We start from the raw sequence: 23,680 nt of genomic DNA on the forward strand, positions 1-23,680 counted from the left end.
TTCCCATTCAATATGCCGTAAGTAACATTTAGTGAAAGCTAGAGAAAAAAACAATAATCAAGAACAACAAACTTGCCATATAGACAGAGACAGCAATGCATATTTTCTTCTACATATGGTAAAAATTATATTTTGATTGTTGAGTTGCTGGATAACCAATCAATCAGGATTTAAAAACTGCAGCAAATCACCTGTGAGCGTCTCAAGGCGCTTTAACCAAGACATTTGCGCTGTTACCTGAATCATAAGCATTACACTTGGGTACAATATAGCTACCCAATTGCAACTGCCAAATTTCAGTGCTTTTTGGTAAGATTTAAATATTTTTTTCCTAGAGAATTAATAAGGGTTTCTTATAAATTTGGTTAGTTACATGATCTAAGTAGAGAATTTTATTTTTGGGTGAAAACAAAAATATATGCTCGGCATAAACCCTTTTTTGGTTTCGTCTAGGCAGCGCATGCACGCGGTCTCTTCGAGACATGCTTTTTCTACAATATGGGCTTCAAGCACCATCCATGTTTTTTATTAGTTCCTCTTACTATCCTTCGTAAATGCCAGCTGCTCTTACTCTTCAGGTTGTTTACAATACTTTGGGAGCACTCTTTTTTTTGGGTTGGCCTGCGGTTGAACAGCTGTTCCCCATGCCTTTCGCTTTCCAGCGCAACTGAAAACAGGTCTGGAAATCTTTCATTTTATTAGTTTCCTGCTCGTGGTAGCCTAAAGGCATAGTTCTAATGTGAACGTGGGTTTGTGAGCCCTCTTTAAAATACTTTTTTTAATAAAGAGAAGGAAACGTGTGTAGCATGTTTAAATTGCACAAACTTTGTTTATTAATAAGATTTAGAGCGCAAAGCTGCTTTCATTTTTTCAGCATGGCACCCGCTTCAGGGACGCCATGCTACAGATCAATGTCTTCTTTCCTCACCCGCACTTGGGAGAGGATGGTGGGGACATAGCTGCTTAGTTTACATTCCTCCTCACCACTGCGAGAAGCAGCCTCATGGAACACCACCACCTCTGCCTTTCGTAGGGGAGCGATGCCTCATCCCACGTAACAGCAGAGAAGGCTTAGGCAGGGCAGCACAGGGAAAGCAACGACATAGGGGTTTGTCCTAGTTTGTTTCACCCTCCGTTTATTCTCCGTTGCTGCACATGCTCAATTTGTTACAATGCGGTGCTGGCTTAAGGCAGCACACTTATTTTATCAGCAGGTCACCCACTTCATGGCCCTGTGCTTCATGAAGTGCAGCGGCCGTGAAGCAGGCACTGTGTTGATAACAGAAAGGCGCACAGCCGCCACACTTCTTTCACGGGTGCCATTTTGAAAATTGAAAGGCGCACTGCTGCTGCACTTCTTTTAGCATGGCAGCCATACGCCTCTCTATTATCAACAGAGCATTCTTCTGCAGCCTCCCTCACCAGGACTGAAAGCAGTTCACTTCTAATCACTCTATACAAAGTCTCCCATGCAGAGTCTCCTGCAGCGTGTGCACTGTCTGCAGTGCGCACAAACCAAGCTTCACCCGTGATGCGCACTCACGCTCCCAGGGGGGAGCCTTAACACCGGCCACGGATCCCTTTCATTCCAGACAGAAGCATGGGAAGAATCACAAAAGCTCAAGAAGCCTCTGCTTCCCCACAGGTAGTCTGTCTCTTCAAGGAAGCATCTTCCCTCTACAGATCAATAAACAAGCTTGAATTCCTACCTGGCCATTTGCTATCTGTGGAATTTTCATGTTTCTGCTATTTGAGCTGCAGCGGTCTGTGGTTCCCAACGTTTCTGCTAAACGCGTTTATAAAGATACCTACAGCGAGGCTTCCAAAGTGGCCAACCTGTGCAAGATCACACTTGCTACCAAGCAACTAAGGCCACTGCTTACAAATGCGATTATACGGTCTTGGTGGGAATGCAGACCATGGACAACGCCCCTTCATATGCAAGCCCCTATTTCTAATGGGAGGGAAAGCATCCCATAACTCAAAATGAATGTGCTGCATGTCTAAAACTTATAAGGTCCCAAACACGAAACCTATTTTCCAGGCCAATACTTGTTACTCTTTACTGAGGTATGCTTTAAATCACACAGTAAGGAGGGGCAGGCTGGTCAGAGCCCAAAATGGCCACAACTTTGGTAAGCTCTAACTAACCACCCACTTGTAATTATGCAGAGATGGGAAGGTGGTGTGCTCTTCAGGGCAGTGAAATCTGACTGCACTGTCCGCCCACTTGACCTGCAATGAAGTGATATAGCACAAGTTAACCCTGCGCTGATGAGGGCACTTCTGGCCCATCGTTACCCCAGATGAATGAATGGGTAGCGGTGCAGGATATATCATAGCACCAAGAGCCCAGGCCAGTGGCACCAAAAGACGATTTCTTCACGGATCTTGCAGCATAACCACAAATGTACAGAATGAGTTGTGGGGAAATGGTATGGGTTGCAGAGGAGTCAAAGGGACATTTAGTCCTGATGACTGATAATGAAGCACTCCTATGACATAGGGTATTTTTGAATCGAAACACAATGTGTATGGAGGATGAGAGGCCACCTTGTTTGCGGGCCTACAGGGGAGTGGATTGAGACCAGAGTGAGTCAACTTTGCATGCAATGGCCTCATACACAATGGAATAAGCGTGACAGGAGCAACTAATTTGCTATTTCTACGGCTAGGGAATCATGGCAACAAAAAAAAGAAAGAGGAGTTCTTCACTCCACGTGGAGCTACATAGAGTAGGCCAGTTGGAGATACCCTCTGGTCCTACAGAAGAAGCACAGCTGACAAAAGGGGAGAGAATGTGCCTGAAAGTAATAAATGCATTACATGCGGATTTGAGGTATAAAACAGGGCCTACTGAAACTAAACTACACAGCTATCATTTTGGGGCACACAGAGATTTTCAATATTGGCATACTCCTCTGTGCATTTAAATCACACATTTCAATTCATACACATTTTATTTAAATATCATAAAAAAGTTTCTTCCAAAAATCACCAATTTTACATTGCTTAATTCTTCAATCGAATGAACACTTTCCATATGTGCCAACATGTGTCTCAAGATTGCTACATCATCATTCTATCAGGGCAATCAAGAGTTAAAATGAGAACTGAAACAAAAGAAAACCCCAAGTGTGTAAAATACAATGATATACTGAGCATAGTTAACAAAACAAACGCCACAACAAAGAAATAATATAAGTATATCCTAGTTCAAAGGGAAACACTATTACTTAATTTCAAGTAATCAATTGTACTTTCTGATACCAATAATATAGAAATTCTTTGAGGTAAAGGTCAAAGAATAATAATAATATTCATTGAAGAATCAGTACAGACATGACAGTGCAAGAGATACTAGACTTACAAAATCTAATTTCAATACAAGATGATGTCAACTTAGAAGACCTAGCCAAAAAATAGACAAAGACTACCTATTTACTAGTAACAGTGATTTCAAATTCAAGTCAGATGTTGTGTCGCAACTTTCAGATCAGGGTAACATCAACATTTTATAATTTAAAGACTTTAAAAATATTCAAAATCAAATGACTAACGCAGAAAAGATCAGCATTTAAGGAAAAGACACCCAAATGCTGCACATAATCCAGCCAGACTCTCCCCACATGGTAATTCTTGGTTGGGTCTGTTGGGGCTGGAGTAAATGGTTCAACCGACAGATCCTGACGGCCAGTGCAAATACAGAAAGTTCCTTTGCTGGGAGATGTGAAACACAAGCACTTACTATTTCTTGAACTGCTGTGGTCCAGGTAAATCATTCCTCATAGTTATGAAGAACTAAAAGCTGTGGAAGTAATCTGTATCTTTTCTGATTTTGCCGTGTACTACACTGTAGAGAAACACTTACATCAAAGGTATTATACAGTGTCGTCCTTAGGCTCCTCTGACTTTAAATCACCTTCTGTTAGAAAAAGGTTACATCATGTCTCTAGAGTGGCGGAAGAGAGGCGAAAGTGCTTGATTTTGGGGGCTGTGGCTACTTTGATGTCAATCAAGTCTCAGCTTTACTCTCACACTGAGGATATCCCTGACAGGAGCTCAGGGTTCGAGGACAAACTGACAAACGGCCTGTGGAAAGGTTTCCTTCATGGAATTTTAGCTTATATGCAGAAGAATACTGATTTCACAGAGTCTGAATCTCCTTAACTATTTCTGCCTCTTTGCTCCAGCAAGTCAAACATTCCCCTCAGGCAGGCACTACTTTACCTCCTTTTACGTCTAGGCTTTAAGTGTATACTGAAATCTTTTCCTTAGGACTTCTTAGGTCTAGTGGGTCTCATATCTATTTCTAAACATGCTATTCAGAATGGATTCTTCCTTAATGATGGTGCACGCTAGGACTCATGTATATATGGGGAATATACAGTACAATCCCTTGTAACTAAATTTAAGGGACAGTTAGAACCATAAAGGACAGAGTAGAGGGTGCTTCTTTTTTTGGAAGGGGTGGAAAGTCATATCAAGTCCCTTTACAATGTCCCATTTGATGTGGTGCATGCCTCAGCCTTGGCTACTGGGGTTTCAATAGCAGCTTGGTGAACTCTTCTCCCAAAGGACTGGCATACAGAAGCAACCCAAAAATCAACCGCTCTTTGTCTGCCCACTGAGGGGACCAGTCTCTTTAGGTGGAGCAGAATTCAAAGACAAAATGAATAGATCATTCCTCTTCTTCCTGATGCACCTGGATTAAACGTCCTGTTTTTAATATAACATGTATACAAAATTGTGTTAAAGATTATACAAAAACATTTTTTGTATGTTGTCCAAATTCACAGTAAATACACACATATTAATACATACTTATTCACAAGGCTTCAAAATTACAACAATTGATGAAGACTAGTTGCTATTTGTGCATGATATGCCATACAGATGGCCGAAGGTTGTTAAGAAGCTGGTGGTTTGTTGAAACTACGCGCGTTTCGGCAAAGCCTTCGTCAGGGATCCGTCTCAGTGAGAACTAGATGGACAACAACAAAGACCTAGATTTTTTAGCCTGCAGGATTATGGATAAAATATTGTTGTCTAAGGTTAGATCATAAAGACTAGTAGAGGAGTTGTGTCCACCATAGAGAAACTGCAGAAGATGCCTCTAAACATTATACCCAAGTGAACATGTTCATGCACAAATGTCAACTAGTCTTCATCAATTGTTGTAATTTAGACGCAAAAAAAAGCAAAAAAAACTGTATCTTATTGTTTCTAGTGACTATGTATTAATATGTGTGTATTTACTGTGAATTTGGACAACATACAAAAAATATTTTTGTATTATCTTTAAACACTATTTTGTATACCTCTTACATAAAAAACGAGAAAAAAAACTGATTTTTACATATATCAAAAATATGACAAAATAAATAATTCAATAATATTTAAGTATATCATTTTGCACGTTTGTTCGTGCACATGCTGTAATGTGATTCATGTTCTAGATCTTTCAGCCTGTGTTTAGCGTATCACTGCCCCGCCCAGGCCCTTTTCCCTAAATTAGAATTTGTAACTATTACACAAATTAACAAGATTAATTTGATCTACCTCAGAACATCCAAAGGCCACGTTAGCCCTGACAGGATCCGGACACATGACCCAAAGATAACAGTACAGTCGCCTAATGAGCTGGCTTACCACTTTCTTGTAATGGCCTCGACATATAGGTGGTCGTTGTAAATCCAGTTTACTGACTGGAAGGGAGGTATGGTCACACTATACCGTGTTTTAGTCAAACCAGATAGACACATCAGTGACTCACAAAACACCATGTAGTAGGAAGAAGGAATACATTTAATAAAGGTTTCCTGAATGTGAATATACGCATGCAATGATCTCTGCATTTTAATCATTATTGGCCGTGATATGTCAAGCAAGTTGGATAGCTCAGTGGGTTGAGTGCCTGAAGCAGGTATGAGTATGTGCTTGTGTAACATGCAACTCATAAGTATGAATTGCACTAAGGCAGATGGTACCTTCTGTTCTTGAGAGGTAAACAAAATAAGTATCATGATTTCACTAGATCATTTTGGCAGCACTCGACACATTTCCTATTGTGTTTTGCTCTCTATCAAATGGTAAATTTAATTTGGGATGCCTTGTTCATTTATGCCTATGGTTACATAAAGGAGTAACGGAGCATCAACTGCAGGCACTTGGGTACTGCATCTGCCTGGGGAACACATGCCATCTGGCCAAGCAATGCTGAAACACACTGACAAAGCCAATAGCTCTCGCTTTGCCAAGAGCGATTGGCTTTGCCAATGCTGGTTCACTTTGCTGGCGGTTCTACATAGAGGCAACATTTTGTTTTGTTGCGCTCTAGCAGTTGGGCCCTGACTGGACAGATAATTCAGCTTCCCCCATATAATAAGCACTGCAGTGCTAGCGCATGAAGGCAAGCCTGTCTGCACCTCAATCATAATCAGTGCCAGCCTTCTGTCCTTTTGTACAGATGTAACAAGGTAATATTTACCTATAGCTGGGATACTCTATTGCCGTTAAGAGAGGAAAGCAATTGCTAATGTAATCCTCTCCCTGCAAACTACTTCACTTTTCGATGCCAAGTTTGCCACTACAACATTGACCCCAAGTACAGTCAACCAGGTGCTTTTCATAACGCATAGGTTACTAAGTTCAGCTTCCAACCTCCACCTAGCCCAAGCAATGGTTCGGACAAGTTTTTGGCAGGTCTGCTAAATGGTAAATCTCTCCCTAAACACAAGCTTATTTGCAACACTGGTGGAAGACAATTGGCATGTACTCTCCCTCACTGAGACATAGTTGGGCAGTCCTCTGGGCCGGACATTGCTTAAACAGTACTGGATGGCTACTCTATTTTCCATCTAAATTTTGATGCTCACAGAAATGGTGGGATTGATATGATTTACCAGTCCGCTTATCGTGTTCAGTGCAGTAACTGGAGGGGTTGGAGGTAGCGGATGGTCTAGACTTTTCTTTCAAGCTGTCTCATTATGACTCATGCTCCGTAAGATCTTCCGTTGGATCCCCACCGAAACCAGGAAGATGGTCACCCAGGCCCTCGTCACCAGCCAACTGGACTACGGGAACACCCTCTACACCGGAACCACAACCAAACTTCAGAAAAGACTCCAACGAATCCAGAACTCCTCCGCACGACTCATCCTGGACATCCCCCGACACAGCCACATCTCCGGACACCTGAGAGACCTCCACTGGCTCCCCGTCAGCAAGAGAATCACGTTCCGACTCCTCACCCACGCACACAAGGCCCTCCACAACCTGGGCCCCAGGTACCTCAACAACCGCCTGACCTTCTACACTCCCACCCGTCAGCTACGATCGACCAGCCACGCCCTCGCCGCCGTTCCACGCATCCGAAAAGCCACCATGGGAGGAAGATCCTTCTCCTACCTGGCAGCCAAGACGTGGAACTCCCTCCCCATCCACCTTCGTCTGACCCAAGACCACCTCTCCTTCAGGAAGCAACTCAAGACCTGGCTGTTCGAGCAGTAGCAGACCCCCCCCCCCCCCCCCCCACCCCCCCCCCAAGCGCCTTGAGACCCTCCGGGTGAGTAGCGCGCTATACAAATTTCTTGATTGATTGATTGATTGATTGAATGTTAATATATCACCCGCCTGGTTATGGTGGAAATTTTGGAGAATTACTTGCTAAGTTAGCGGTCACTCTCCCGCTTCAATTTTCCAGCTTTACTATTCTAGCAAATTTTAATGTTCATGCTGATGATTCTTCTTGTAAGGATACATCTAATTTGCTGAAGGCTATGGAGGAAATTATCCTTCAGCGAAAAGTTGCTGGCCTTACCCATAAAGAGTGCCATATATGCTAGATTACATTTTTTCTAACAGCTCCAAGTTAGAGGTTGATGCCCAATTTCTCATCATCTGGTAAGATCACTCTTTGGTACCTTTCTTAGTGACACTTTCAGGTACCTGGCAGAATGATCTTAAGCCTCTTAGCCCAATACAACAATTACATAAAATCACCAAGATGGATTTGGTGAAGATTTTAGGGGGTTAAACCCCATGGTTGATGTGGAGAAGGATGTCACCTTATTTAACTCTTTCCTATCACTTGCCGTAGAAGAGCTGGTTTCGTTGAGAAAGAGCTTTACAAAACATCCATCCGCTTTATGATTTTCTTCCACACCAAACAGGAAGAAAAATCATTATGTTAGAGGCTAGAAAGAAAGTAGAGAAATTCCTACAATGAGGATGCCAAGAAAGTGTATAAAGCTGCTCTTAAATAATATCATAAAAAGATCACACCGTAACGAATGCGAGGCTTTGTATTAAGCCTTGAATACTGTTTTGGATGCAATATACGAAGTATATGCTAAACACCAATAAAGATATGTTTGAAGAAGAAGAAAAAAAAAAAAGGTCACACCTGCGCAGATTGAATCTTTTGCTGGGTTAATAGACTAATCTAAGAACAAAGCCAAGGGCATCTTTAAGATAGTCCAATCTTATTTTATCACCTGCTACAAGTCATCATAAATTTGCTCCCTCTCAAGCATTATGTGACAGCCTCTCTGACTACTTCCAAAAAAAGTGTCAGATATGTCTCTCTTCTTTGCTAAATGGAGGAAAGCTGTCTCCGTATGTTCTGCCACAGGCAACGTGAGCATGCCAAATGGCCTGGTCTAGTCTGAATATAAGAACATCTCCCTAGTGCAGTGGAATCCGGATTAGCGATTTAAACAGCTATATCTAGCTCCCCTCTGGAGCCTTGTCCCCCACATGTATTAAACTAGTGGCCGCAACTGTGAATCCTGTAATTAATTCCCGTTTATTCAGTCACTTGACACTAGAAGTTTCCTTCCAGATTGCAAAAAAGTGCAGATCCTTCCGATCCTGATAAAAACTCTGATGAGCAATTACAGACTGATTTTGTGGCTTCCAGCATTAGATAAAATGTTGGAAACGCTGATAAAAAAACAGCTTGTTGATTTTATTAAAATAAATTACATACTGGATCCCTCTCGATAAGACTTCCACTCGGGACACATTATGGAGACCGATCTTCTTGAGTTTTCAGAGTTTGTCAAAACCAATCTGGATCTCAGGAAGAAGGCAGTCTTAATTCTTTGGGATTTATCATCCACATTCAATACTGTTTTCTATGACACTCTGCTAGACCAAGTGGAAAAAACTGGTGTAGTTGGGGAAGCCAAAAATTGGCTAAACTCCTACATAACTCATAGATTGTAGGTGGTTTTTCTCTACCCATTTAGTTCTGTTGATAAAAGAACCTTAATCACAGGTTTCCTCAAGGTTCAGCATTGCGCCCAACCCTATTCAACATATACTTGGTTGCTCTGGCTAAAATTGTGGCCCGTTGGGGTTTCAACATATCATATGCAGACAAAACTCAACCTATCCGTTCTTTTGAGCAAATTGATACAGTATCTGACAGAGAACTTTCAGAGAGGTGGCGAACTGGATGCAAAAGAATTGTTTGAAGATTAATTCCAGCAAATCTGAGCTTCTTTTCTTTGGGAAATGAGACCCCTTTGACCTGTTCCGATGGTAGTCAACTGCTTTTGGTGAGCCATACCAGCTCCGGCTAGCGTGGTAAAAACAATGTAGGAGGAAAATTAGATCAGGAACTCTCCCTTAAAGGCCAAATTAATGCTTTGACAGGGACATGCTTTGGTACTTTGAAATTTTTGAGAAAGATCTTGAATCTTTTACCACTCCAGACTCGAAAAACAATTTATTTTGCCCTTGGTCAACTCTAAAATGGATTACACAAACTCCCTGTATTTGGGTGCCTCAGACTACCAAATTAGGAAGTTTCAACTGGCCAAAAATGCAGCAGCAAGAGCTTTATTTAAGGTTGGGAAGACACAATCAATTTGGGCCGGGGTCAAGCAACTCTATTGGTTTCCTATTAAAGAATGATCCAGTTCAAAGCTTTGCTAATCTGGTTCCAGGAAATTCACAAAAAAGGTTGAGCGTGTCTTACAAATAGGTTTCATATCTATCATCCCCCAATAGCTCTTCGCTTTGCTAATCAATGCCTTCTTCTGGTTGCAAGATTCTACTTATCCAGGCTGGGTGATTGTCCCCTCGATACTTGCCAGCAAGATATGGAAAGTACTTCTGATTGAACTTAGGGTGCTGGACTCGAAAACTGTATTTTGGAAAAGGCTAAAGAGTCTCCTCTTTGTGGAAAAGTAAGATTCACGAAATTGGTACATTCCACAAGGTCATATTTATCTTACCTATATGTTCCTACTATATGGTACAAACTGTCACCAGGGCCTGTTAGTTAAATGTCACTACTCAGGGCTCGAAAAATCCACTTGCATTGTCGAGCAAGATTTATTCAGAATGAGCTAATTTTAGGAACTACTTGCCCTTTCTGGCAAGTTGAAAATCCTCTAACTTCAGGAAAGACAAACTGACTTTTGACCTCTCTCTGAAAGCAGAGCAAATGTGACAAGATAACAAGATTTAAAGGCATCCTTATTGCTCACAAAGTGAAAGAGCAATAAAAATTCCATTAAATCTAGTTATTTTGTCACATTTGCTGGCTTTCAGAGACAGATGTCAAAAGTCAGCTTATCGTGTCACATTTTTTTTTTCTGCAATGTAAGTTAGAGGAGTTTGTAAAGTGAACTGTGTGACAATTGAACTGTGCAAGGCATGTTAAATGAAAGGATGCAAGATGACAGGCTTTTTTCTAAAACAACACTGAAATAGCTAAGTGAACTGTTCAAACATTTCAAATATGTTTCACTAGTTATGAAGACACATTTTTGTAATTCTGTGAAAAAAAATTTTTATAGGATCAAAACAAATTATAACACTTTACTTGGTGATGTGCACATTTTAAATATTTTAGCTCAAACCCAATTTCCACAAATGGTTTATGCGCTATTATCAGTAAAACTGTATGTTAGTGATGCTATTTATAAATGACAGTACACTACCACATCATGATTAGGTAATATATTTATGCAACGTGAGTTTTTAAACATGAACTGGGAATTATTACTGCTCCTGCCCAGATAACAATGCTATTAGTGAACTAAGAGGCAACCAATTTTTTTTGGGACAAAACTATTGAAGAGAGGGAGGATAGAGATGCTGGCCAATCCCCTTTCAGATCATTCAATATTTTCTCTTGAGGTAATTTTTGAAACAGCACAAAGAAAGAGGCCAAGACAGCAATTTGATAAAACCTTGCTCACAGATCAAATCTGGTTAAAGTGAAACGAGGCATTTTAATTGTGAATTCTTTTAGAGAAATTCTTTAACTGCTCCCATTTTTATGATATGAAAAGCGTACAAGGCTGCAATCAGGGGGCAGGTGAGATCTTATAAAGCCAAATTAACTAGGGCCTGGTGTCACAAAATTCAGGACCTCCATGACACAGCAGAGTGCTTTGAGTGAACTTATAAGGCCATCGGGAGGTCCTTATTTTCCAACAGCTCACCAGAAAACACAAGATCAGTTAGCCAGAGCAAAGCAAATGCTTAGGGTCTTCTTTCTATCAGGACGTAAAGCCTTTCAGCAAAAGCTCTACGAGAAGAGTCAGCACATAGGGAAATATTTGACATGGTCGACTACAACTCAGACAAGTAGGTTATTAATCACCCAAGTTAGAGAACCTGCCACAGGGGTCATAGAGGTTAATAGTGAGGGGGTAGCGGAGGTATTTCTTCGCCACAATAAGGCAGATTTATGAAGAAACTAAGATGGTCACGGTGCAAGGGTTAGTGCAGCATTTTGCTTCAGTGCTGGTACCGAAGATTCCCAGGAACTAAAAAAGCACATTTATTAATAAAATAGAGCTCTGTGAACTGGATGCTACCCTAAAAAACATGACTAATGCCAAAGCCAGTGGGAACAACCGCATTCCCACTGAAGTTTATACGGTTTACAAAGTGGGCAATTCCTTTTTTAACAATCCTTATTAATCAAATCAAGGATGGGATACCAAATTCAAAGTCAGTGATCTTCCTCAAAAAAGAAAAGTACCCTACAGATCCCAATTTTTACTGCTCTATAAGTTACTAAATGTTGATTATAAATTATTTATGAAAGTTTGGGAGGAATGGATTGCACAGTGTGCTAAACGGATGATCTATCAAAATCAGAATGGATTCTTGCCCAAAAGATCGATGGCTGCAAGTATCTATTTTTTTACCAAAGCTTTTGATAATTGTACAGTTAACAAGGAGAAACTGGCAGTATTAATGATGGAAGCAGAAATGGCATTTGACCTCGATAATTGGAAAGCGCTGCTTATTATCTTGGAAGATTTTTGCTTTCCGTCCCCGATTATAAATATGCTTAAGGAGCTCTGTAGTGTCGAAGGTTACTAGCAAATTTTATGATCTGGGGTTGATAATGGCCAAGAGGGAACTGACTCTGCACTGGAAATCCCAGGGGGGGCCTAACTTCCTGCGCTGGAGATCGGCGTTGGCGCGTTGGGCGGGAGCTGAGGGCACGCTCCGGGTGCAACTGGCCCTCCGGAGAGATGACGAAAAGGCGCTGGCGACGGCCCGGGCATGGGAAGCGTTGGTGGTAGAACTTCAGGGGTTGATGTCCGAGGCTGGGGCTGAGGAGAGCGGGTCTGACGGGCAGGAGGTAGTGGGGAGCGGGGAGTAGAAGAGGCTAGGCGGTGGGCTCTGGCCGCCCGCACCTTTGGCTGGGCAAGCTGGAAGGTTCTGTTTGTTTAGGGAGCGGCTGGGCTCCTGTATCTTATTGTCTAGGGAGGGGGGGCACACTGACAGGGGGAGGGGGCCGGGTGGGAAGGTTGAGCAGTCTTCAGGAGAGTCGGGTTGCTGCTACATGCGTGGTACTTCCTGGACGGGTGGGGATGGTGAGATGATTGTTGCTTTGTTGAGTTGGAAAACAATAAAAAATGTTTCAACAAAAAAAAAGAGCTCTGTAGTGGGGCAGAGGCTAAGATCATCATTTACACTAAGGAGTCTGGGGCTGTATGGAGAAAGTGTGGTACCCATCAGGGATGCCCTTTGTCCCCACTTCGTTTTACCTTTTTTATTAAGCCCCTAGCGGTTATGATTCACACCAATCGATCGTTTTTGCCACCTGCAGGTGGGATGGCAAAAATTAAATTGTTCGCTGATGATATGATCTTATACCTGAAGGCCAATAGCTCAAATATCCAGAATGCCATTAATGAAATGACTGATTTCACACATCTAGGGGGTTTCAAAGTCAATCGCGGGAAAACAGACCTTTTCTTTAATTCAATGCTTTCCGAGCTCCTCACCTGCGAACAGACGATTCCGTAACATCCTATTAGATACTTAGGATTTTTTTTTTACAACTAATTTCCCTCAATTATTCCAGTTAAACTACGCTGCTATGCTCACTAAGCTACAAAATTTGCTAGAGAGGTGGCCCTTTTGCATTTGTCTCTAACTGGCAAGGTTACTTTATTTTAAATGTCTATCCTCCCTTTGTTTTTATTTCTTTCTTTGAATCTCCGCCTTAAAATTCCCACTGCATACTTGAAGAATTAAAAACTATATTAGTAATTTTGTATGGTCCAATAAACAGCCCAGGGTGAAAATATCTACTTCACAACTCTAAGTAATCAGGAGGGAAGGGGGGGTAGGTAGCATTACCGATTCTACAAACTTACCATCAGGCCGGTCTAGTTGATTCCATGGTTCAATTAGTAGCAGCATTGAAATTAGACTACCGGTTTTCTTGCGAACCGCAAAACTTTCCAAGAAAACAAGGTATAAGGTAGTGCTAGCTCTATCATCAAGTATTCTTTTTAAATATTGGGGTGTCCCTGTTTGCCATGCCTGTACCCCAATACCAGATTGGTATGGGCGGATGGGTACACACTTTTTTTCGACTGCCCTAGGCAACAGCAATTTTGGAGGAAGGTCTTTCATGCAATTAGTCCTAGTACCCAAAATATGATTTGCTCGACACCAATATTGGCACTGTTTGGCTCATCGCACCTGCGTAACTATCAGCAGTATTTTATATAGATAGCTTTCACAGTGGCTCGTTCGCTGATCTTGCCGTGCTGGAAAACAGCTATGGTTCCATCATACCATCAATAGTTTAGTAAAATGGCCAGCACTCAAGCTTTTGAAGAAGGCTTTGCCAAGCGGGTAGGGGCTCTTCAGAGATTTAAGGCAATTTGGGCATCTTTTTCTTCATCTTAGTTTCTATCGACTTGTACCACCAGCTGGGTTATTTATTAATCTATGTGAGACTAGTGTTTTCCACGATTGCTATGAGTTAGAGCCGGGTGTAAATTCTTCATCAAATGTACATTTTTAATTAAGAATAGAACACTGGTCAGTGAGAATGGTTTCTACATTTTTAGGCTTTGCAGCACTTATTTCCAGATCTCAAGAATATCAGATTGATCATGTAATTAGTGCCTCTAAAACAGTTACTCCTTCTTAATGCTTAAAAGCGTACTCCAGTTAAGGTACTTGTATAATGGCAGTACACTTGTCGCTGGATACTATTTCCTCCAATCAGTTTAAAATGAATACCGTTCTAACCCTGAAAGGGTGGTGGGGGGGGGGGGGGGAGAGGGGTGGAGATGAAAGAAAAAGTGTTAGGCAGTACGGAGGTGAAAAGAAAGAATAATAATGTGTTTTTTTCCCAATTTCATCTCAATATTAAATACGGAGACTGATTCAAGTGGGAGGAGAGGTGTATCTAACTAAATATTAATCGGTCGTGTGCAATTCAATTTCAGGGCCCTAGTTTCTTCAGATACCAAGCAACCTGCTCATGCTGAACCCCAATTTCATAATGTGAATGCAGCTAAATACTTAATTTAAAATTGCCACACTTCCATTCTAAAGTTTATACCTATTCAAAATTCACAAAGATAGGTACACTTATTATGCACCATTGCAACATGCAGTTTCAAAGTTAGACTTTCCACATTATGGATTTGTACAATAAAAACACATTGTACAATGCATCAACAAATTATAATTGTTGGATCCAGAGAATGCTTATTAATGCGCTCCCATTAAAAATTTGGAGATTTTCGGAAAACTTCATCAGTTGAAGTGTGTGTTTCATACAAAATTAAAATAAAAGAGCAGCCAGTTGCTGCTTGTGAAACAAAAAAATTCAATTGCAGGATACTCAGCCAGATGAGAGCGCGGTTCATAGCCAATCCTTAAACAAAAACATATGTGCTGTATGTCTGTGGCATGCTGTAGTCTGTCAGACTAATTCTGCGGTCCCACGTTATAGTCACTGGTCCACGCTGAGGTAACTAGTTGAAAAGTAATTCACAAAGCCTGATCCTCCCACTCCCACCCCCCCCCCAGGTAGTCTTGTGATATTTCCTTGTGTAATGCCACATGTAGCATAATAAGTAAGCTCACTCCCATCATCCCTCCCAATGGTAGAACTTTTTCGGGAGTCATCTACATTAACTATCTACTACTCTTAGTTCTGAGGATAGTGTAGCATTGTGGTCTGATATATACATGTATTGCATGCATCCCCTACAAATGCCTTGTTATTCTTTGCAGTGCTTTCTACATTCCCAGAGAATGTTGATCTTGTGTGTTCTTGAATGCACTTCAGAAAGACTGTTGCTGTTCTGCCTTCAAGACAGTATGCTGTGCTGCTCCGAATAAATATAATGCTCTGGATTGCTTGTCTTTGTAAAAAAAAGCGAAGAGTTACTGAGGTATCCTGCCATCCCTGCAGCACAGGAACGGACTACCTCACAAATGGACTTTCTTCGCATTTTTGGATTCTCATTTATGGATTCTTGGATTTGGATGTACTAACGCAACTTATGGATTGCATGAAGTTGCGGAGGTTCGTATAAAAGGAATTTTAGGAGCCTTTTACTCCAAGGAGCTGCTTGGTGGGGGGTGTTTACCTTTGGTAGCACCTCTCACCGTTTGCCATGCCAACACGGAATCTGTAGCCGCATTCCTTTGACAACTCCGACGGCAGAGAAACGCACTGGGCAATCCAAGGCTACGCTTTCTCTACCTATCAACGCATTACGGCTGTGTAATGTATTTGTAATTACGTTGCGTGGCAGCCATTTTTGTTATGGTCAAATAATTGTGAAGAGCGTTTCACGTCGATAATACTGCCTGCTGCCAGTGATGAATTACTTTACTATGCACTATCCACGATGACCAGATCAATATCAGTATCTGCTACAATTTAATCGCAAAGCCTTCTGCTACAATTTAATCGCAAAGCCTTCTGCTACAATTTAATCGCAAAGCCTTCATTTAAAAAAATTCTGATTTTTATATTACTGCATTTGTGAACTCGTCTTGAATGTTCTGCGACAGGTTTGAGGAAGTTCCTGCCAGATCTTGATATTATATTAGTAACATACCTCACTGTATTGTCCAGGTTACAACGAAGACACCATGCAGCTGGATCTGCCAGCCAAATGTTTACAATCTAAAGGGGAACCCCCATTCCATGGATGAGGTGGAAGGAGTATTTTGTTTTTACATATATAAAAGCTATAGATGATGAGCGTATGACGGCGGAACAGAATTTTTTTTTTTTTACATTGTCTTAGATCAGAAGGGCAAGCTGTGTTCAGAACACTGCCTCAAGTAAGGCCACCTGAAGGACAAAATGAAATAGATGCATACAAAGAAGCTATTTTGCGGATGGAGTTAAGATTTAATTCAATCCGTAGCGTGGCTTTAAACAGGTTCACATGTTATACTGTTACTTTACTCTGCTGAAATGAGCGAATCCAACAGCAAGTTTATAGAGAACTTTGCAACTAAAATGGTACCGCTGAAGGAACTGTTGAGGCATGAGGTTACATCCATGTAGCCGGACAGACAAGCAGCATTTGAAAACATTAAGCAAGAGATTTTACAGGCCCCTACCTTGAGACCATTTTGCATAGGAAAGGAGTGTGCCATCACTGTAGATGCTAGGGGGGAGGTGTTCTGTCACAAAAGTGTGGAAAGGAAGAGTGGAACTAAGCGTCGCCTTCTGGACTCCGTGAGACTGAATGATGGTATGCTGTTATCGAAAAATAGCTTGTCGCTTGTGTTTGGGCTATTGAACACTTCAGAAACAATGTCTGAGGTGGAAAATTCATCCTTAGAACCGGTCCTAAACCATTAGTGAATATATGGTCATCGGGAGGTGGTTGGCATTCTAAGGCATGCATTGCAAGGCTTACCTCAAGACTACAGAAGTACAGTTTTCAAACTGAATATGTTCTGGGTAAGAAGAATTGTTGTGTTTCCTTGCTCGCAGGATAGTGCGTGAGAGAAAGGAGAAGATGATGAGATGGTTGCCACTATCAAGGATGTAGCGAACAATGAATTTGAAGAAATCTCTGAGAAATTCTGAAGTGTGTGTGAATTGTCCAACCAAATATGGCAGGCCACAAAACAAATGTGTAGCAGAAGGAAGGCCTACGAAGAATGAAGTAAAACCTGAGTGTGTGTCCATGTATAATGTGGGTGAAGAATTGGTGGTTGAGGAAGACTTTTTGTTCAAAGGGGGAAAAGTGTGTTCCTCCCATGGGTGTACGAGAAAATAATTTGAAGCTGGCTCACAAGGGACATCCGGGTATGTCTGCTATGAAGCAACTTGTTTGCATACATTTCTGATGGCCAGGAATGGACAGGATGATTGATAGGACAGTAAGTGTGTGTGAAGAGTGTGCGGGTAGTGGAAGATGCTGAGGGTCAGTACACCTCGTCTTAAAAGTTGTACATGGCCCAAGTTGCCTTGGCAAAAGGTGGCCTTTGACATATCCGGCCTATTAAAATATCTCCCTATGGGTGCTAGGTTTGCATTAGTCTTAACTGATTACCATTCTAAATGGCCGGAGGTCAAATTGGTGTCACAAACTACTACAAGGGTAATAGTTTAATTCTTAAAGAAGGTATTTGCCCGCGAAGGATGCCCATCAGTTCTGGTTACTGGCATTGATGTTCAACTCACAAGTGGGGAAATGGAGTCTTGCCTCAGACTCTGTAGCATCAAACATGTAACCTCTGCCTTATACGAACCACATGAAAACGGTCAAGTGGAAAGATTCAACTGTGTTTTGAAGGAGTATGATGTAGAAGCACATCGACAAGGTGGAGATTGGAAGAGCACTTTGAGGAAAAGGTTATGGTTTTACCGCATAACTCCTCATACCACTACTGAAGTCAAGTTGCTAAAAGGGAGGAATCCTGCCTCTAGTCTGAGTCCTTGGTGGTTTAAGGAGAAGTGGGGAGGTGTGAAAGATGAATGCTTTGTGAGGGACATTGCCGTAAGAGTGAGGAGACAATAAGAAATCTAGGGAATGGTATGATACCAAGTGGAAAGTAAAATCTCAAGAAATAAAGGTTGGAGATTGGGTGAGGGTTCTAAGACCAGGATTGGTCAATAAAGGTTTGTCCAGGTTTGGGAAGGCCATAAAAGTGCAGAAAGTGTTTCCCGTTTTGTGTAATTACACAAGATAGAAAGGTATGGATTGTGAAGAAGGTCTATAAAGTGTTCCGTTAAGGGAATAAATGTTGAGGATGGAAATTACATTGACAACAAGGAGGAGAGGCAAAGAGTTTCTGGTACAGTTTGGTAAAAAAACTCAACTTTATTGCAATTGTATCAATGACAATGGTAGTCCAAAGTCAAGTGGCACCGGAGAAGTATTAGCCGATTCTGTTTCTTCCAGAGTAAAAGGACAGACAGAATCAGAAATTTACCTGTGAGGTTTGCTGATTTTGTAAGATAACAAATGTACAGATTACTGTGTAAATATCGCTTATATTTATCTTATGGTTATAATGTTATATTTCATGTTGTTTTCTAAGAGGGAGGATGTGTTGCATTGTGGTCTGACATAGACATGTATTGCAAGCATCCCCAGCATGTCTTGTTATTCTCTGTAGTGCATTCTACATTCCAGGAGAATGTTTATCCTGGGTGTTCTTGAATGCACTTCAGAAATACTTTTGCTGTCCTGCCTTCAGGACGGTATGCTGTACTGTTCTCCCTCACCAAAGACCCCACCACTGCCAAAATCAACTTTCAGAAAGGAATACAAGATGTCGCAGTCTGGATGACCAACAGCTGCCTGAAACTCAACGCCGAGAAGACAGAAGTCCTCGAACTCGGTACCACCACTTCTGCATGGGACAGCACCTGGTGGCCGACCGCCCCCGGAAGCCCACCTAGCCCCTCAGACCACGCCAAGCACCTCAGCATTGTACTCGACTCATCGCACACCATGAACCAACAGGTCAAAGCCGTCACCTCCAGCTTCTTCAACACCCTCCGCAAGACCTTCAAGTGGATCCCCCCTGAGTCAAGGAAGACAGTCACCCATGCACTCATCACCAGCAGACTGGACTATGGAAACGCACTCTACGGCGGCATCAACAAGTCCCTACTCCGCAAACTCCAGACGAGACAGAACAATGCCGCCAGACTCGTCCTCGGCATCCCCCGACACGAACACATCAGCCAACACCTACGAAGTCTCCACTGGCTCCCCGTTGAGAAAAGAATCACTTTAAAAATCCTCACTGACGCCTACACAACAACAGACCCAAATACCTCACCGACAGAATCAACTTCCACATACCCAAAAGAAACCTCCGCACTGGCCGAAACCCCACGCATCCACCTGGCTGTTCGAGCAGTAGCAGACCTCTCCAACCCCCCCCCCCCGCAGCGCCTTGAGACCCTCACGGGTGAGTAGCGCGCTTACAATTCCCTGATTGAATAAATCCCCCAATTCTCTGGATTGCTTTTCTTTGCAACAATTTTAATATCACAAGTATAATAATTAGCGAGCTCACTCCTATCATCCAATCCAATGGAAGAACTATTTCAGGAGTCATCTACTGTAACTATCTACTACTCTTAGTTATGAGGATGGTCTGGCATATTCATACAACAGGAGACCAAAACGTTGACGCACATTCCCCAACTTCTATTTAGATCAATTAAGACTGGGACATACCCTACACTACAGACATAACCTCTCCAGGAACGTTCCTTGTATTAAGAGAAGATTACACGCATTGAAATGATGCATGAAAATATATACAACTAACATGCGGGATACATATGTTTCTTGATGTACATGGAAGCCCCTGGGTTACCCCTTGCTTTAACACAGACCAATCGATCGGTATTACATTTCTGGAATGCATGTTTCTTCATTTATTGTTCTCTTCTCTGCATTAATCCCCAATATCAGACATTGGATTAATTCCTGTGAATTTTGTTCAGGGCGTTATAGATGTCTAAATGCATAAATATTTAATAAAAGTATTATGCTCTAAATTATCCTCTTCCTGGCCATTTGCTTTAGCTTATGGTAGTGCATTTTTTTTTTTTAATCAGTGCTCAAAAAGTACAGCCATAAAATATTTTAACGATATCCACAGTCAAAAAAACAAAAGGTTACACCACTTGAAGCTACAAATTAACTAAATGAGAGCAAGATTTGGTATTTATTTCTTCACATTTCGTGTGGTTGCTCGCTACAATGGCTTTGTGTTTGGTGCGCAACACTAATGCGTCCTATTTCAAAATTATGCAACCTGGATTCTATTTAATTAATAAAAAACCAGCTCACAGATACTAATACGCGAACTGTTTTTATGAATGAAATATACATGATGCACAATAGGGTTTTCTCAAGCAAATATAGGCATCTGGTTTCATTAAAAGCACGGGGAACGCCCTTCAAGATCTGCCGAGATAAACACAACTCTAATCGGCCCTAGAATCTTGCACGGTTAAAACGCTGTTGGAAAAAAAAAAAGGCGGTAGAGGCCGGATCGTATGCACTCTAGGGAACTGAAGAACACAGATGTACAAAGACTGTGAAAACTGTAAAGCAGTTGAACTATTGGAAAGTAGGTTTCTTTTCCGCTGGGAAGATGACTCGACAGCATTTCTGACGACGCTGCACTTTTAAACTTTCGTTTCCGATTGAATCACGAGTCTGAACGTATTGCTTCCTGTTGGAGTCGGACTAACAAAAGCATCGGATCCTCGGCAACGGAGGCCTGTCGGAGACATGGAAATGGGGGAACCCTTAGACTTCCACTTAGGTTAAACTGTAAGAAGCACCAAAAGACAGAGTAGGTTACCTAAATTTACAAGTGATGGGACACTCAGAGATTGACATCTTGGTACAAGTGCCCCGCAGTGTGTGTATGTAACACCCCATTATAGGAGACTAGAGTTCTGTGCGTCAAAGATGCAGAAAATAACTGCACGAATTTATATCACAACATACATTGTAATGACTAGAACATGACTGATTTAGGAGACGCCCAAAATTATACATATAAGCAGCGCGATGCATATTAGTTATTTCAATAAAGGACTTTTTGCAAGCAAAACGTTAGTATCAAACAGTGGCAACAAAAAGGTCTCCTCGGTTACAACGTCCTTGGTAACAGCACAATGTTGACATGAAAAGCATTCCATATTACATATTGAGGCAATGGATAACAGCTTTGCAAGGAAAGACCAACCGTCGAACTCCATTAAAGAATGGGGAAAGCCTGCAAATACAAGAGAATCTCATGGCCTGCAAGTAGAAAATACACCAGCTATGCATCCAGGTTCTACAAGGGTCAGTGCATTTGGCCAATAATGCTAATCTGAAATGGGCATGTGTTTGAATGCATGTTCTATTATTACTTCAATGGAACCTGCTTGGCCGAACTGCATACAACATGAATTCCTAGGGATAGAATCTGAAATTCTCATATAGCAGTTTGCATTCAGTGAGTGGCATTTTGCCCACAGCAGAGAGCGGCATAGTTCCACAGCCCCTCAGAAAGAATTTGGCAGAATGTCCTTACACAGATGAAGCAAGCCCATCTAAGAGGGCACTTACAAGGCACAGACTGTGTAGATTGTCCAATGGGTACACATCAGAGGCGCAACTAGAGCCAAATTTCTAGAGCCAAATTTTGTAGGGTTCGGGGTGGGTTAGAAAAAAAATTCAGGGGGCTAATTCTTCCAGCAATAGGCAGAGTGGAGATGCAGGGGTGAAAAACAAAAAAATTTCGTTAACAAGCAAATGGTCTTTTAAAGACCTGTGAAGTACTCGGGTGCACCTGTGGGGGTGCCGGGAAGCTGTCTCAGCCCGGGCTGCCACACATGACGTGGGGGGCTGAAGCCATTTGAGCCCAATAGGCATTGCGCGCCTGGTACTAACTAGATGTTATGAATTATTACAAGAAAATATGCCATAAACCAACCATAAAATCGTCTCTCTGGCACCAAATAAACTACGGTGTGAAAGAAACGGGAAAACCTAGCTGCAGTGTGCAGCAAAAGCATTCAAATTCAAGATTAAGTAAACTGAGGGGAATATCATCAAGGCGCCGCGATAAAATTATCGCCGCTTTAGCGTCCGTTTTCAGACGAAAAGCGGCGATAATTTTATTGCATGATCAGCAAGGTCACGCTATCGCGTGAATCCATGGCTCAGCGCCTGTTTCCTTAATGCCCAGCATCTCACCGCTAATGAGATGCACAGTAGGCGTTCCACAGTAAAATGACCTAAGAAATGTCGCTAACACGAGCTACTCCTATCAGCAAGCAGGGCGCAAACCCGCGTAGTGCGGATAATAATCGCTAACCGCGCTTATGGCAGCTTTGTTTACGCCTGCTTCCGAACTGACTTACCCATTACATCCAATGGGAGGTGGATTATAGGGATGAATCCGCCCTGCACTATCAACAAGGTTCTGATTATCACCATCATGTTATCGCTGGGTTTCCAGTGATAATTGCACACTTTTGCCGCTATCGCTGGATTTCCTATCGCATTGGAGTTAGGCGTTGCTGATAGCGTGCTATCTCTGCGATAGAATCCAGCGATAGCCGGCGTTAAGTTGAAACACGCTTAGCGTTGTTTATCTCTTCTTTGTTGCCGATATGCCCCAGAGTCCTACTGCAGTCCTTAACTAACAGGTGCCCCCTTTCATTGCTGAATCGACACAATCCATTTGTTTTAGCTTCACCGATTTTACCCAAAAGTACTGAAACATTCAGTAGTTTAAACGAGTATCTTTCTTTGCTTCTTTCGCGAGTGTTGAAACACCCGGGAATGTCAATGTCGCCTTTCTGCAAAACTACAGGCTTTTTAGATAAGCATACACCTTACTTAAACCGCATGTGCACGTTCGACGTCGTTTGTTTCTTAACCAGCTTACTACACACCCATAATTAAATACATGCCAACAAAAAAAAAAAAGGCGAGTTAGACCCGCGATTCGTCTTGACAACATAAGCAAAATCATGGCAAAGAGAACATAAGCAAAATCGTGGTAAATAGAACCTCCCAACCCGTTAAAGTACCTAATTCAACCTAAGTCCAATGACTGAGATATGGTAGACTCGGGCAGCCAGTTTCATATTTTGCGGGGGCTCACTTTGTGTTACTCCACAGGCCTTTAGGCGTTACTACGTACTACAGAAAAAAACAGTTTGCGATAGGACATTTCCAACATTCATCTACTAAATCGTAGGGGTTCTTTGCATTGCCTGATGTGGGCGTAGACAACCTCGAAGCAGCACCTACAGAGATGCCAGAGTGCAAGTGCTGGTAAATTGTCTGTTCTTGCTAAGCCAGGTTTAACTGCAAGCACTTAGAAGTTCAAATCCACAAATACCCATTTCTTATACAAAGGCAGGCAC

The 23,680-nt window shown here is 42.0% G+C and overlaps 1 protein-coding gene across 2 annotated transcripts in view; it reads right to left on the reverse strand.

Annotated features, from left to right (window-relative positions):
• ANKFY1 (ankyrin repeat and FYVE domain containing 1) overlaps positions 1 to 23,680 on the reverse strand; it is a 506,490-nt gene that overhangs the window by 482,107 nt on the left and 703 nt on the right. The gene's annotated exons all lie outside the window — the stretch shown is intronic.

This window comes from Triturus cristatus, chromosome 3_2 (assembly GCF_964204655.1).
Source record: "Triturus cristatus chromosome 3_2, aTriCri1.1, whole genome shotgun sequence".
Classification (NCBI taxonomy): Eukaryota; Metazoa; Chordata; class Amphibia; order Caudata; family Salamandridae; genus Triturus; species Triturus cristatus.